This window comes from Nicotiana sylvestris, chromosome 11 (assembly GCF_000393655.2).
Source record: "Nicotiana sylvestris chromosome 11, ASM39365v2, whole genome shotgun sequence".
In the NCBI taxonomy this organism is placed as follows: domain Eukaryota; kingdom Viridiplantae; phylum Streptophyta; class Magnoliopsida; order Solanales; family Solanaceae; genus Nicotiana; species Nicotiana sylvestris.
In genome coordinates, this window is record NC_091067.1 from 157,001,275 (window position 1) to 157,017,334 (window position 16,060).

Here is a 16,060-nt window from a genome sequence, read left to right on the forward strand (position 1 = left end):
CTCAAGCTATAGGCAAACAATCCGGCCTCGAGTCCTCCAAACTAGCCCAACATCAACACGCAGAGATCACATCTCGCCCCTCGATCAGGGAATCACCAGCCATCGATGCACATCTGATACTGAGCGCTTATGCGCACATACAAACTCGTGGAAGGAATTCAAAGAGTTACATTTCAAGCTAAATCAAGGACGCACGATAAGAATTCAAGAATGTGAAGTTTTCCTAAATGTTATGCAACCTCTCGAGGATAAATACAGACGTCTCTATACCAATCCACGAGACTCTACTAAACCTTCTCATGACTCGTGAGACCTATGTAACCTAGGCTCTGATACCAACTTGTCACGACCCTAAACCCAACCCGATCGTGATGGCGCCTCTCGTGAAGACAAGGCCAGCCGACTCACTTCCAATTCACTTTAAACAATTAAAATAATAACTACTAAGTCTTTAATCAGAAATAAAATCCCGAAATAAGCATTTAATAGTATAATTTGCAGAAATAAAAGCCAACACAACCTGACATCGGGGTGTCACCAGTCATGAGCATCTAAAATAATACTATTAGTCTGAAAGTCTACTCCACTACTAAATAACTGAATCAAAAAATAAATAAGATAGAGGGAGGTTGCACTGGGCTGCGAATCGCCAAGCAACTACCTAGTAAACCTCCGAAGATCTGTTGGAACTGTCAACCCTCAGTAGCAGGACCTGTAGCGCCCGAATCTGCATACAAAGGTGCAGGGAGTAAAGTGAGTACTTACAACTCAGTGAGTAATAAAAATAAATGAAGACTGAATGATATAAAATTATGTTAAACACAACATTTAGCTATCAGAGGCATAACAAAATCAGTAACACAATTTAACAATGAAATCTTATAAAAACACCTTTTTAAGCAGTCAACAATAGATAGGAAAAACAACTAGGAATGGTAATCACATAAGAACTGCCCCACAGGCACAATAACATCAAATCAGCCCCTCGGGCAATATCACAGAACAATACCAGCCCCTCGGGCTATATCTCATGTTACAATGGGTACCCGTGATCACTGGGGTGTGCAGACTCCTAGAGGGGACCCTTACGGCCCAAGCGCAATATCAAGCCATCTCGTGGCATCATAAACAGACTCTCGGCCTCATATCAATATCAAGCCACCTCGTGGCGTACAATCTCAGGCCCTTGGCCTCATTATCATAATTAGTGTATCACTAATATGGCGTGCAGTCTGACCCAAAAGTATCCTCATAATACAGGCCCTCGGCCTTGCTCAGTCAGATCTCATAAGCCCTTCGGGCAATAGTAAAAATATGCAGCTCAGCTCAAAATATCTTTAAAACATCATTTAAGGTTTCTAAAACAGATTAACATAGCTGAGTTTTGAAAACATTGAAAGATCTGGCATGACTGAGCACAAGTATAAAATCAAATAGTGAGGAAAATATCATTAACGATCCCCTAAGGGTTCAAACAGTTGGCACGAAGCCTAAATATGACATTTAGCCCAAAGTATAATAATATCAAACAATTAGCTACCAAATATACAGAAAAATAGTCATTCGGGATGGACTAAGTCACAATCCTTTACGGTGCAGGACTCCACACTCGTCATCTAGCGCGTGTGTCACCTCAACACAGCCGAACGTTGTGTAAATCTGGGGTTTCATACCCTCAGAACATCATTTAATATCATTACTCACCTTGAACTAGCCCGAAAAGCTACTCTGCAACATGCTTGCCTCTCGAACCAACTTCCGAGTGCTCCAAATCTACCAAGTTCAGATTTTTATCATCAAATTATGCTAAACGAATGAATTCCAATTGAAAATATCGATTTTAAGCACAAAACCTGAAATCAGTCAAAACCTGACCCTCAGGCCCGCAACCCGGAACTGGAAAAACTTTATACCAAAATGTCCTTCATCATCTCACGAGTCTGTACATATAAAGAACTCGAAAATCGTAGTTCGTTTGACCCTCAAATCATCCCTAGAAGGTCTCATAATCTCAAACCCTAACTTCAACTTTTTCTACTGATTTTCATGAATTAAATACTGATATTTTGTTCCTTAATCATAAATAATCGAGTTTTAGGGTCCAAAATCCTTACCTCAATGAAGAACAATGATTTCCTCTCTTCAAAATCGCCTCAAAGCTCTTTTCCCGTTCAAAAATGGTGTAAAAAGGTTTAATGGTCGTAGAGGGTTTATTTAAATACAGCTCACGCGTTTTACTGTTCACCCGAGTTACTTTTCACCCGAGTACTGTTCACCTAAGTTACTGTTCATGCTGTTGTGAAAAATGCAGCAGTTTTCTTCTAGTCTAAATTGATCTGTTAACTTTTCGAGATCCACCCGAGGCCCTCGGAAATTTCAACAAATATACCAACACGTCCCATAACATCATTCGAACTTAGTCAATCCTTCGAAACACCAAAAACAACATCAAAACACCAAAATCACATCAAATTCAAGTCTATGAACTTTGAAATTCCTAAATTCCACCAACGACGCCGAAACTATCCAAAACAACTCCGATTGACCTGAAATTTTGCAGACATATCCAAAATGACATTACGAACCTGTTCCAACTATCGGAATTCCATTCCGTAGCCTATTTTCCACTGCCGACCGAAAATCTCCAAAAACTAACTTTCGCCAATTCAAGCCTAATTCTACACCGGACATCACAAAAATATTTCGGACATACTCCTAAGTCCTAAATCACCTAACAAAGCTATCCGAGCCATAAAATCCGCATTTCGAGGTCGTTTACCAATAAGTCAACTCTCGATTGACTTTTCTAACTCTAAAGCTACTTTTAGTGATTAAATGTCTCAAACCTTACCAAAATCATTCCGGATTCGATTCGACCAACCCGATACCACATAACACGGATAAACAAAGCATAAAAAAGCAGAAATAGAGAAAAACGGAGCGGTAACTCATGACAACTAGCCGGGTCGTCACACTTATATCTCTTCATAAGTAGAATTTCCAGCATAATATACAGGAACCAACTTATGAAATCCAACTTATTATCCATTAATCAATAAATCGCTTCAAATTCAGCAAAAAAATGGATTGTACATATCCAGGATAAAATACTGGAGAAAGTCCTTGCAGGTGATATACCCCAGTATAATATACAGGAAGCAAAATTTTAAATTTTTTAATTCCAGCAAATTATTCTAGATATAACTTCTCCGTTGTTTTACACTTCTCCATTATAATATACTCGTTTATAGCGCTTCATAAGTAGCATTTCCAGTATAATATATAGGAACAAAACAAAATAAGAAATCTAGCTAATTATAATAGAATAGCATCAACAAAAATTATGAAATCCATCTTATTATCCATAAAAACACACCATAAAAAATATAAACTCCAATTCACATTATACATGAAAATATAAAAATAGAAACACAAACACATGCTAAAAATATATACTCCAATATATTAATCTGTATTTTAATCCAAAATATCTTTTAAATTGCAGCAAAAAACAAAAAACTATTTCCTGCTCTTTACGTTGTGAATTTTTACCGCAAAGTTTGTCTAATCATCTAGTGGCCTTATCATATAATAAGTGAAGAAGTGGAAATAAAAATTACAGTGAAAAAAATAAATATTTCATGAAAATCCAGCAAAACTTACTGGCTTACAAATGAATATACATCATCAAATTCAGTATATAAAGGAGGTGATTATGAAAAGAATAAAAGAAGTTTTGTATACATCCAGGATAAAATACTGGATAATATGATTTCAAATGATAGATCTCCAACCAAATATACAGGAAGCAAAATTTTGTAGTCTTTAATTATAGAAACTTCTGCATTATTTTACCATTCTCCATTATAATATACGGTCTTATAGCACTTTATAAGTAGCATTTCCAGCATAATATACAGGAACCAAACAAACATAAGAAACTCTAGCTAATTTTACTAGAATAGCATCAACAAAAATTATGAAATCTAACTTATTATACATAAAAACACATCATAAATAATATATACTCCAATACCTTAATCTTTATTTTAATAAATAAATCGCTTCAAATCCACCCTAAAAATGGATTGTACATATCCAGGATAAAATTATCACAACCCAAAATTCACTAAGGGTCATGATGGCGCCGGACACCACTATCAGGCAAACCAACACCATTTAACTAGAAATATCTCGTTTTAGATATTTCTGAAATCACTTATTTTATACATTTAAACAATAAATAATAAGTTCCACTGAATAAATAATGATGTCTTTACAAAACTACTGAGCAATCCCGAAATCACCCCAGAACCCGGTGTCACAAGTGCATGAGCAATTACTAGAAAATCGAATAAAGTACAATATCTGTCCGGAATACAAATTTGGACAGAAAGTAAATATAATACACTGAAAGGGACTCTGTTGGTTGCGGATCATCTCGAGGGATGCAGCTCACCTAAGTCTATGTATCATCCGTACTGCTACGCCCATTAGGCCACTAGAGGTACATGTGCATGTGCAACAAAAATGCACAGCAAGTGTAGCATGAGTACAAAAACAACGTTTACTCAGTAAGTATCCCGCCTAATCTCGAAGAAGTAGAGACGAGAGGTCGACTTCGACACTTACTAGTGGTCCAATAATAAAATATCAATTGTACAATAAATCAAAGATTTCTATAAACATGGCTATAACTCAATAGAATAGAGAGCGTAAACAATTCTTTTATTCATAGGGAAATTTCGAAATCCGTTTTCATCATTTATACATTTATTCTCAAGCTGCGAAAGCAATGTCTTCATTTATAAATATCAAGGCAAGCAATACAAGCATGCGCAAATCATGCGAAGGTCGTACGGCCCGATCCAATAATATTTAAACTGTGCACTGCCAGAGGGTCGAATGGCGCGAACCATAGATGCATCTATTACCTCGCTCGTGAATCATACATGCGACGCGGTCAAATATAAATAAACAATCACCCTACTCGCGAATCATACATGCGACGCGGATACAAATAAAAACACACATTCAAACAGTCAGTCAAGACTTCATCACAGAAACAATTATTCAAGGAGGTGTAAATTTCTCTTTTACAAGTCAAGAAGATGAAGTTTAATTCTTTTAGAAAGTCATTTGCCACTTCGGTATGATTTAAGCAATTTAAACTATCAATAAGATTACAATTATCACAAGTAAAATATGATTTTGTGTTACGACCCGACTGGTCGTTTTGCCTTTTGGAACCTCGTCCCCCTAAATAAAACTTCCCACACTTGCTTTAACTAATTTATGACCTACGGGGATGGTTGGTTCGGGAACTGGAAGTAGGTCGAGTTGCTGCATTGGCGATATGAGGCGTACCGGAGCTCGAATTACGAGAGTTATTTGATGGAGCAGGTAACTTTTTGCAGCTCGAGCTTTTCTCTCTTTGTCCCTTAAGGTTAACCACTTTTTTGTTATATTAGCTGCAAAAAAAGACGGAGGCTTTGGAGTATCTCAAAGGTGACATCGACCGCGTCAGAACTGCCTGTGGTGAGCTAAGGGATCAGGTGCAAGCTTTAGAGGAGACAGGCGCTTCGGCCAAGGTCCCCACCTTCGAAGCCCAACTCCGCTTGGCTCGTGACAGTGCCAAAGTTCAAGCGGATATGATCGGGAACCAGAGGGTCCGTAGGAATATATGAGACCGGGGCGTATGCCCGAAATCGAATTCTGAGGTCCCTAGGCCGAGTAATGAATTTTTATTAGAAATTGTTAAACTGAAATTCTAAGAATTTAAAGAAACTAAATAATGATTGATCACATGGGTATCGGGCTCGTATGTTGGTTCCGGAGCCCGATACAAGTCCAATATAACATCTAAGACTTGCTCACAAAATTTGGTGTCAATCCGAGTAGTTTAAGTGTGTTTCGGCTCGTTAGAGGAGAACTAAGAACTTGAAGTTCATAAGTCTGATTCAATTGGTTTTAGGGGGCGATTCGTAGATTTAGCGTTGTTTTTGGAGTTCTGACGGTTCGAGCGGGTCCATTTCATGATTTTAGACTTGTCAGTATGTTGGGGCGGGGCTCGGGAGCCCTGAGCGTCAATCAGACGAGGCTCGAGTAAAGTTGGAAAAGTTGAAAAGGGCTTAAGCATCTGGTATCTGTCATAACCGCACCTCGGTTGGTCAGCCGCAGGTGCGAGACCGCAGAAGCGGTCGCCCTCTCGCAGATGCGACCAAGGCAGGCCTGGCCAGAAACTGCAGAAGCGGCTCCCAAGCTGCAGAAGCGTCTCTGTAGAAACAGCGTCAAGACCGAAGAAGCGGTCCCAGTCTGCTTGGCCAAGTCCGCAGATGCGGTTTCTTCCGCGCAGAAGCGGCCGCAGCTGCGAAAATTGCTGAAGCAGTGAGCTTCATTTAATACGGGTTCTAAGTCATTTTTGCCACTTTTCACTCATCCATTGGTGATTTTGGGAGCTTTTAAGAGAAGACTTCCACCTAACATCTTGAGGTAAGTTTATCCCACCTATTCCTAGTCTAATACTTGCATCTTATGTAGATTAAACACTAGGATTAAGGCAAAATCATGGGGTTAGAGCAAAACCTAGGGTTTTGACAAAAGTTATATTTAACCACGAAATTTGTTATGAAATGAACTAGAAATCATATATTATTTATCCTTAGGTTATAGAGAACAACTTCCTTCGAAAAATTTTGAAATCCGGGCACGTGGTCCCGGGGTCGGATTTTAGGAAACTTGTGTTAAGGGTTGGAAAATTGCTTAAGTAGCTAGAATATTATCTTGTGAGCTTATATTGACTAGTTCCTACCTCATTTAACTAGTTTTGGATCTTTCGGCTCTAAATTGAGAGTTCGGGCTCGTTCTTGGTATTGGAAGTGCACTTTGGAGCAAGGTGAGTCTCCTTTCTAACCTTGTAAGACGGAATTGTCCCCATAGGAGTAATAATTATATAATTTGTTACTAAATGTAGGGGCTGCGTACGCACTAGGTGACGAGAGTCCGTGCGTAGCTACTATCATGTTAAATGTCCGGGTAGTTTAGGATCCGTGTCATGATATATCTGCAAAATGTTATATGTCTTCTTGCTAATGTGATCATTTAGGATATGCTAGAGAATTGGAAATGAGCATAATTGAACATATGCTGTGTTGAACACTTGTATGAGTTTATTTGAATATAAATGCACCTTCTTGTATTTTTCTGTTGATAATTGATATTTGTGGATCAGGCCGATTGCCTCGGTAGAAATAGATGCATCTATGGTTCGCACCATTCGACCCTCTGGCAGTGCACAATTTCTTTTATGTTGGATCGGGTCGTCGACCTCGACATAACGTGCGCATGATATTATGTGAATTTATTATTGATGAACTGCCTATTACATGGGTTAAATTGTAAAGGATTAACTGGGGTATTAAAAATGACATGACTTAGAAATACTTAATTCAACTGTTATATATTGTGACCATCATGCCTGGCATAACATCATTATATTATTTGGCCCTAGTAGGTATCAAGTCGGCCTCTCGTCTCTACTTCTTCGAGATTAGACGGGATACTTAATGGGTACATATTTGTTTATGTACTCATGCTATACTTCTCTACTTAATTGTACAGGCTCTGAGGCAGGTTCATCTGGCTATCAGACCGGTGCGCGTCCCTGATCATAGTCCGAGACTTCCACGGTGAGCTGCTTTCCCTTCCTATGCCGATCAATAGCTGGATGGAGTCTTTCTTACTTTTGACTGTCTATTCTGTTTCAGACAATAGGAGAGATGTATTATTTTGTATATTCTACTAGTTGTCCACAGCTTGTGACACCAAGTCTTGGCACACACATTAGTAGACGTTTCTTTAGGGATATATAATTATTATTGAACGTGGCATATTATCACTTGTTTTTAACTGCAAATTAAGAAAATATTGCAACTGTTTTGGGTAAGTAAAATAAGAATTTACTAATACTTTTGTGTTGGCTTGCCTGACAACGGTGTTGGGCACCATCATGACCTATTATGGAAATGGGTCATGACATTTTGGGTCCTAGACTACCCTGACATAAGCATGATAGTAGCTACGCATGGACTCTCGTCACCTCGTGCACATGTAGCCCCCACAAATAGGAGCACATAACCAATTAATTCACATATGGGGACGATCCCCTCTTACAAGGTTAGAAAGGAGACTCACTTCGCCCCGAAGTTCCATAACCGTTATTCCATGCCCTTCCGAAAAATCAAATCGATGCACATTTCTCCAAAATAAGCCAATAATTACTCATTATAATTCAATTTATAACAATTCCTAACCCCGATCGAAAAGTTGACAAAATTAACTCGGGCCCACATGCTTGGATTCTGAAATTCTTCGAAGACAAAGTCTACCCATAACCTCACGAACTCAAATATATAATTTACTCCCAATTTCGTGCCCAAATCGTGGCCAAATTCCAAGAATACCAAATTTCTAGGTTTTTCTTCAAAACCCCAAATTGCACTAATTTCCCATGATTTTCCATGTTAAAATCTAGATATAATCCAAGTAATTAACTTGCAATAGGTGGGAATCACTTACCTTGACATGGATGATGAAAATGGAGCTCCAAAATCGCTCCTAGGTCGGTTCCCATGGAGGAAATGAGATGAAATGATCCAAATCCATTTATTTACACTTATACACTACCCAGACGACTCCTCTTCACGTTCACGAGAACCCCGTCGTGTTCGCAATAAAGACAATTTCCAAATATCATTTTTCAATCTCTTTTCAGACAGCCTATAGTATAATGGCCATAACCTTTTATACAAAACTCCAAATGACAAATGGTTTATTTTTTTGAAAACTAGACACCAAGATCTACAACTTTCATACTTTGGAAATTTTCCAATTCCTTATAGATTTTGTGATATAAGCTGCCAAAGTCAGCCCTGTGCAACACAAATTTCTTCTTCATCTTCCCAGACAGCTTGTAGTGTACCAGCCATAAGTTTTCGTACACAAATCCAAATGCTAAATGGATTACCTTTCTGAAAACTAGACACAAAGTTGCTACAACTTTTGTTTTTGGGTAATCTCCAAATTCCTTGTAGATTGTGAGATATGAGCCTCCGAAGTAAGACCTGCGCAACAGAAATTCTTCTTCTTCGGAAACGCGAGACTACTTTTGCGAACGCGAAGAACAAAATCTCAGAAGCCAAATCATTGTTCGCGAATGCGAGAGGACCCCCGCAGATGCGAAGAACAACATTAGACACCAGCATTAGTAGTTCCAACACAGCCTAAAATGCTCCGAAACCACCCCAAAATACACCTGAGGCCCCCGGGACCCCTTCCAATCACACAACTCAGTCCATTAACATAACATGGACCAGCTGCTCGAAGCCTCAAATCACGTCAACCAATGCTAAAATGATGAATCACACTCCAATCCAAGCTTAGTGAACTTTAGAATTTCAAGCTTCTATATTCGATGTCGAAACCTATCAAATCACGTCCGATTGACCTCAAATTTTGCACACAAGTCATAATCGACATTACGGGCCTACTCCAACTTGCGGAATCAAAATTCGGCCCTGATATCAAAAAGTTTACTTCCGGTCAAACTCCTCAAAAACCTTCAAATTTCTATATGTAGCCAAATGACTCCAAAATGACCCACGGACCTCTGAATTCACTTCCAATCGCGCTCCCAACACCATAATCACCATACGAAGCTATTCCCCTACTCGAAATCCAAAACGGACATTGATAACACTAAAATGCACTTCAACCCAAACTTATGAAATTCTTCCAAAAATGTTAACTTCCACAATAGGTGCCGAAATGTTCCCGGGTCTTCCAAAACCCGATCCGGACATACGCCCAAGTCCAAAATTATCATACGAACCTGCTGGAACCTTTGAATCCCGATTCCGAGGTCGTTTACTCAAAAATCCAATCTTAGTTAATTCTTTCAGCTTAAAGCTTCCGAAATGAGAATTCTCTTTCCAAATCAACTCCGAACTTCTCGAAATTCAATTCTGACCATACGTACAAGTCATAATACCTGAAGTGGAGCTGCTCATGGCCTCAAACTGCTGCACGACGCGCTAGAGCTCAAAACGACCGATCGGGTCGTTACATTCTCTCCCACTTAAACATACGTTCATCCTCGAACTTGCTAAGAACTGCGCTGGAGTTGTCCGAAATCACTGTTTAACACCTCGTGCACCTACCCATGCTACTACAACATAGTTGAGCACATTAGCTCGATCAATTCTGAAGATATTCCCTTTTATTCAATCAAATAAGCTTAGAGCCCAATTCTAACATCCGAACTTCTCTGCCAGGCCTGCTTCTAATATATGAACACCGTATCAATCACTACACGAGGTACCAGAACGTGACGACATGCCTTTGCTGAATTCTCACCATGCACTACATCATTCACAGGACCATAATAACATTCTCTGATCATAATAACCAACATTCCTCGAATCTGATGCTCACAATGCACCTCATGATATATATAAGTCTTGTTCCAACTTTCGCAATAGTGCCACGACGGAAGAGATGTGTAGAAAATCATAACCAACTACCGAGTCAACAAATCATTGAGTCTATACTTCTAACAAGAACTGTTACCTCATTTTGAACCAAATAATGATCTTTGCTCTTTAATATACTTTAGAGCCGTTAAATGGGATTAGCCCGTGAGGCCAGCTCAATCCAGCCCGCTACTTGGGTAGGGTTGGGCTAGGATTTTTTGAGCCCATTTAAAACTGAGGCTTATAAGTCCGGCCCAAGTCAGCCCGCTGGCCCTTGAGGCTTGATCGAGGGTGGGCCTGGGCCGGCCCATGGGCTAAAAATTAAGAAATTAATTAACTATTAAATATTTAATATTTAAAAAAGTAAAAACTAAAAAAACTATTAACTATAATCCTCATTCCCCAACCCTAGATTGCTAATTTAACCTTCCATATCAACTACAATTTCGATTTTGACATGCATGTAATATGACAAAATTAGTTTTTCTTTTGCTTAATTAATAACGAACTTGAAAAGTTTTAGTTGGCCAATAATAATCACTTTTCAAAAAATTGGCCAATGATCAATTTGGATTAATTTAATATACTATTAATATTTAAACTGCTCCTTAGTATAGAAAAAGATAAATTTTAAATAAACCAAAAAAAAATAATTGACCACTAGCAAATTTCAGGAATTTTAAAAAATTTATGGATTATAATGATGAAATCAGCAAATGATCTTAATCCTAAATTAAAAAACCTCAGCATTTACACTTATTGAAGCAATCTCTGAATCTGAGGAAAATGAAAGAAAATCATTAAGAAAATATTCATGTAATTTTAAAAAAGAAGAGTTAGAGGTATAAGGAATTTGCTTCAAATAAGAGTTAGAGATATAAGAAGAAAATATTCATGTTATTTCAAATATCAAGTTTTTTTACGCTCTAAGCAAACAGAAGTTATATACATGATTAATTGACTATGTCAAGAAAAATTATTTAAGGATTTAAAGAAATTCTTTTTTCTTAAAAAAAAAATTGAAGGGTCGGCCCGCCCTAGCCCGCGACCCTCTCAGTGTTGGGTTGGGCTAGCTATTTTAAGGCCTGTTCGTGTAGCGGGCCAGCCCGTTCATGTGGCGGGCTGGGCCGTCCTAGCCTACCAAATTTAAAAGCCCGCGTGGCTTGGGCTAGGCTGGGCTGGGCTGGCCCATTTTGACAGCTCTAATATACTTCATATAATCCGACTGCATTGATCCTAGATCCAATAATCTTGTCTCACCCAGTACAAACTGCTCAGGCAATAAGCCACCCCGGTTATGATCAAAAGTCTCATATGATGCCACAACGTGCCAATAGGACACAAGCTCGAACATGATACATAAGAAAACGAGCTCTGGAAGGGACTACTCAACTCACGTGAGTAATATGAACTTTCCTTAGAAAATGGAAAACAAAACACCCAAAAACAGATATAGGGAATTTTACTCAATATCACACTATCGCGGCGTGCAACTCGATCCAAACAATATACCCGTGGCGGCATGCCACCCGATCCACACATAAAATTCACATAAAAAGATACACACCGAGCAAAATCACTCATTGCTACAAAATACCGAATATCGGCCACAAGCACGCTAAGTGTATAATACCATCCCAGGGGAGACAGATAGCGCCATAAGCTACAAAACTCAAGCACAACTGAAGTGCGATATATGATCTGAGTCTCAAGAGCCATCTTGCTCACATAACACCATCTCTATGCGAAACCTCAACACATAAGAAATTTATCAAGCCATTTCGCAAACACGGCACAATATAGCATTACATAAAATGGCCAATGATGAAATAACATCCAACGTCCGAATACTCCTCCATAAGGAGCGCTATGCTGAAATGAACACATCTGACTTGATATAGAGCCCATATTCATATTTAAATCCATTCATAAACCTCAAGCCGATTCTAATCGTACCGATCTAGGCCGATAATCTTTCCTGGGTCCACAAGAACCCCATTTTTCCCATAACACACAAGAACAGCCGTCCAATCCGAAACAACCTTCCACATTCCACAACCAAATGAATCAAGCGCCCTTCAGGCATAAATTCTCAATTAGCGATAGTACCACAATCTCCATACTTAGTTTAAATCCTCAATCAATTAAGTGACTACACGTCACACTTATACAATCTTTCCGTAGGACACGCCCCCATGATCTTCCGTAATAGATAAAAAGTCTGCACATCCATGCTACCGGCCGCACTAATGCTGAAAAGCGATCAAAACTCCATAACCAGGATGCAAAACCTCTTTCACAAAACACCGATCCTAGGTGACGCTGAAGACAATGCCAGCTTACTCTAATCATTCAAACCCCTTTCATGCTCATCCGAGCTCGTGACATCCTTGACAATACCAAACCGCAACCTTAATCCTCATTTTCAAATTTCATACCGTCACTGCACCTAACAAGCCAGCACGCGATAGTACAAGAATTTCATCTCAACTCCTGAACCACTAACATGGTAAACACTTCCTTACATGGAAGCTTTTTACTTAACTCATTCCAAGAGAACCGTAGTAACACATGAGTGAATTATCACAACCGTAGAAGATGCAATTCTTCAAGTAGTGGCCTAAACCACCATAGCCCTTTTCGGGATTCGCCTACACATAGCAGGACATAATACTAGAATACTTCCGGATAAATCCAATTACGACGACCGACAAGCCTCACACGTACCATCAGAAATCACTTGCGTAACTTAATCACGATAAAGGAACTGATCACTGCCACCAATATTCTAATTCAATCATGGCTACCCAATCCAACCTCTTCCACTTTATCCTTAATTGCCTTAGAACAATAATAACTTCATTCAACACATAACGCACTCAACCCGAGTGACCTTGTAACATGGGACCATGCTGTCTCAAATCCCACGAACCATCTCACACCTTCCTTGTGCACATATTTGCATCTCTACTAGTACATCCATTCTGATAATTCCCCTACGAATCCAAAGTTTTTTTCTCCTTTTCCTCCCAATGTTACACTGCAAGTCAAAACATCATAGAACATTCTGAGCCTCTTATCATAAGCTGCTTTAAAAGCTTGATTCTTAACCATACTGCAGGCTTGAACCATTAGGTACCGCATTTTTGACTTTTGAATTCACTAGGACCGCTATTGAGAGTCACCCACTCTAACATGGTCCCGAATATAATCAACTACAAGGCTCCGCTAGCACATGACCACCCTCTCAAAGAAGCACTCGGCCGAATCACCTTTCTTGCAACTCACTTCTACGCGAAGCATACTTCCTGAGTCTTCCCAAATCCTGAACATGAATTGATGATGCCAATTATAGAACACATTCTTCAATTCCCTTGCTCAAATTACTATTGATGTTCTCTTTCCTTAGCCGAAACAACTTACCAATACGTCGATAACCCGAATCCTCACAAGAAGATAATCATGCAACTCAATCATAGGCGGTGGGACTCTCCCACTCAGCTTGAAGCCACTATTACACAACTTTGGAACCCACCAAGATTCCTTACCCCTTATTGACATGACCTTGCACAGTTAAACCGCCAGATTCCTCGAAATCTTTCCTTTAGCATTTTATGAACACTCTGAATCTCTACCAACATTCACATATTAAACCTCTTACCGGATAGCAAGTAAAATCCTTTGCATGAGCTTCACCAACTACGCGATCGCTGACCTGCTCATAGGAGATGACCCACCTGTGCCTATGCTCATTCACCAGCTGCACAAGTCCATTCACTCCTCATGGACATCAACTAAATGTGCGACAATATCTTCCAATTCAAAGTCATGTTGTATCCTTCTTCATATCAAGCAGCTTTTTTCCGTCATATCAAATATCCCGCCGTTATGCTAGCCAATATTTCAAATTAAGCTTGTAGACCTAGTCATTGTCCACCATGAATCCCAAATCACTCTAAACTCCTCTAAAGGCACGTAGTCATCCTACCACAGAACCCTTGTGTTGCTTGCCACTCTCCCACTTTGGTCAAACTCACTCCTTTAAGCAACTACTCGACTCTTATTTCCCACACTTGGCCTTCTAGGAGTTTAATCACCATAAGACACTTCCCAAATACCCTTCCTTATCCTTCGCTGCCCAGTCAAATACGCAGGAGGAAACATCTCGCACCATATCTGCAGTACCATTTCGATTCCTCAATTCCCGATTTATAATAAGGGTTTCGCGTCGCATAAGATTGAGTAAGAAGGAAGCAAGGGCATAGGACTCAAAGGAATCAAACCGCACGATGAGGAATCAAGAAGGGGAGTGTTCCTAACAGCCATGTAGCCTGTCGAAGATAAATACAGACGTCTCCATACCGATCCGCAAGACTCCACTAGACTTTCTCATGACTCGTGAGACCTAAGGGAACCTAGTGCTTTGATACCATGTTGTCACGACCCAAAATCTACAAAGGGTTGTGATGGCGCCGAACACTACTGTAAGTCAAGCCAACACCATTTAACTAGAAATTTCTCGTTTTAGGTATTTCTGAAATCACTTCTTTTATATATTTAAACAATAAATAATAAGTTCCACTGAATAAATAATGATGTCTTTACAAAACTATTGAACAATCCCAAAATCATCCCAGAACCCGGTGTCACAAGTGCATGAGCAATTACTAGGAAATCCAATAAAGTACAATAGCTGCCCGGAATACAAACTTGGACAGAAAGTAAATATAATACACTGAAAGGGACTTTGCTGGCTGCGGGTCGTCTCAAGGGATGCAACTCACCTAAGTCTCTGTATCATCCGCACTGCTACGCCCGTTAGGCCACTAGAAGTACATGTGCCTGTGCAACAAAAATGCAAAGCAAGTATAGCATGAGTACAAAAACAACGTGTACTCAGTAAGTATCCCGCCTAACCTCGAAGAAGTAGAGGCAAGAGGTCCTTTGACACTTACTAGTGGTCCAATAATAAAATACCAATTGTACAATAAATCAAGGATTTCTATAAACATGGCTATAACTCAATAGAATGGAGCAAGTAAACAATTCTTTTATTCATAGGGAAATTTCCAAATCCGTTTTCATCATTTATACATTTATTCTCAATTCGGGAAAGCAATGTCCTCATTTATAAATATCAAGGCAAGCAATACAAGCATGCACAAATTATGCCGAGGTCGTACGACGCGATCCAATAAATATTTAAATTGTGCACTACCAGAGGGTCGAATGGCGCGAAACATAGATGCATCTATTACCCCGCGCGTGAATCATACATGCGACGCAGTCAAATATAAATTAACAATCATCCTCCTCGTGAATCATACATGTGACATAGGTACACATAGAAACACACATTAAAATAGTCAGTCAAGACTTCATCACGGAAACAGTTATTCAAGGAGGTGTAAATTTCTCTTTTACAAGTCAAGAAGATGAAGTTTAATTCTTTTAGAAAGTCATTTGACACTTCGGTATGATTTAAGCAATTTAAACTATCAATAAGGTTACAATTATCACAAGTAAAACAT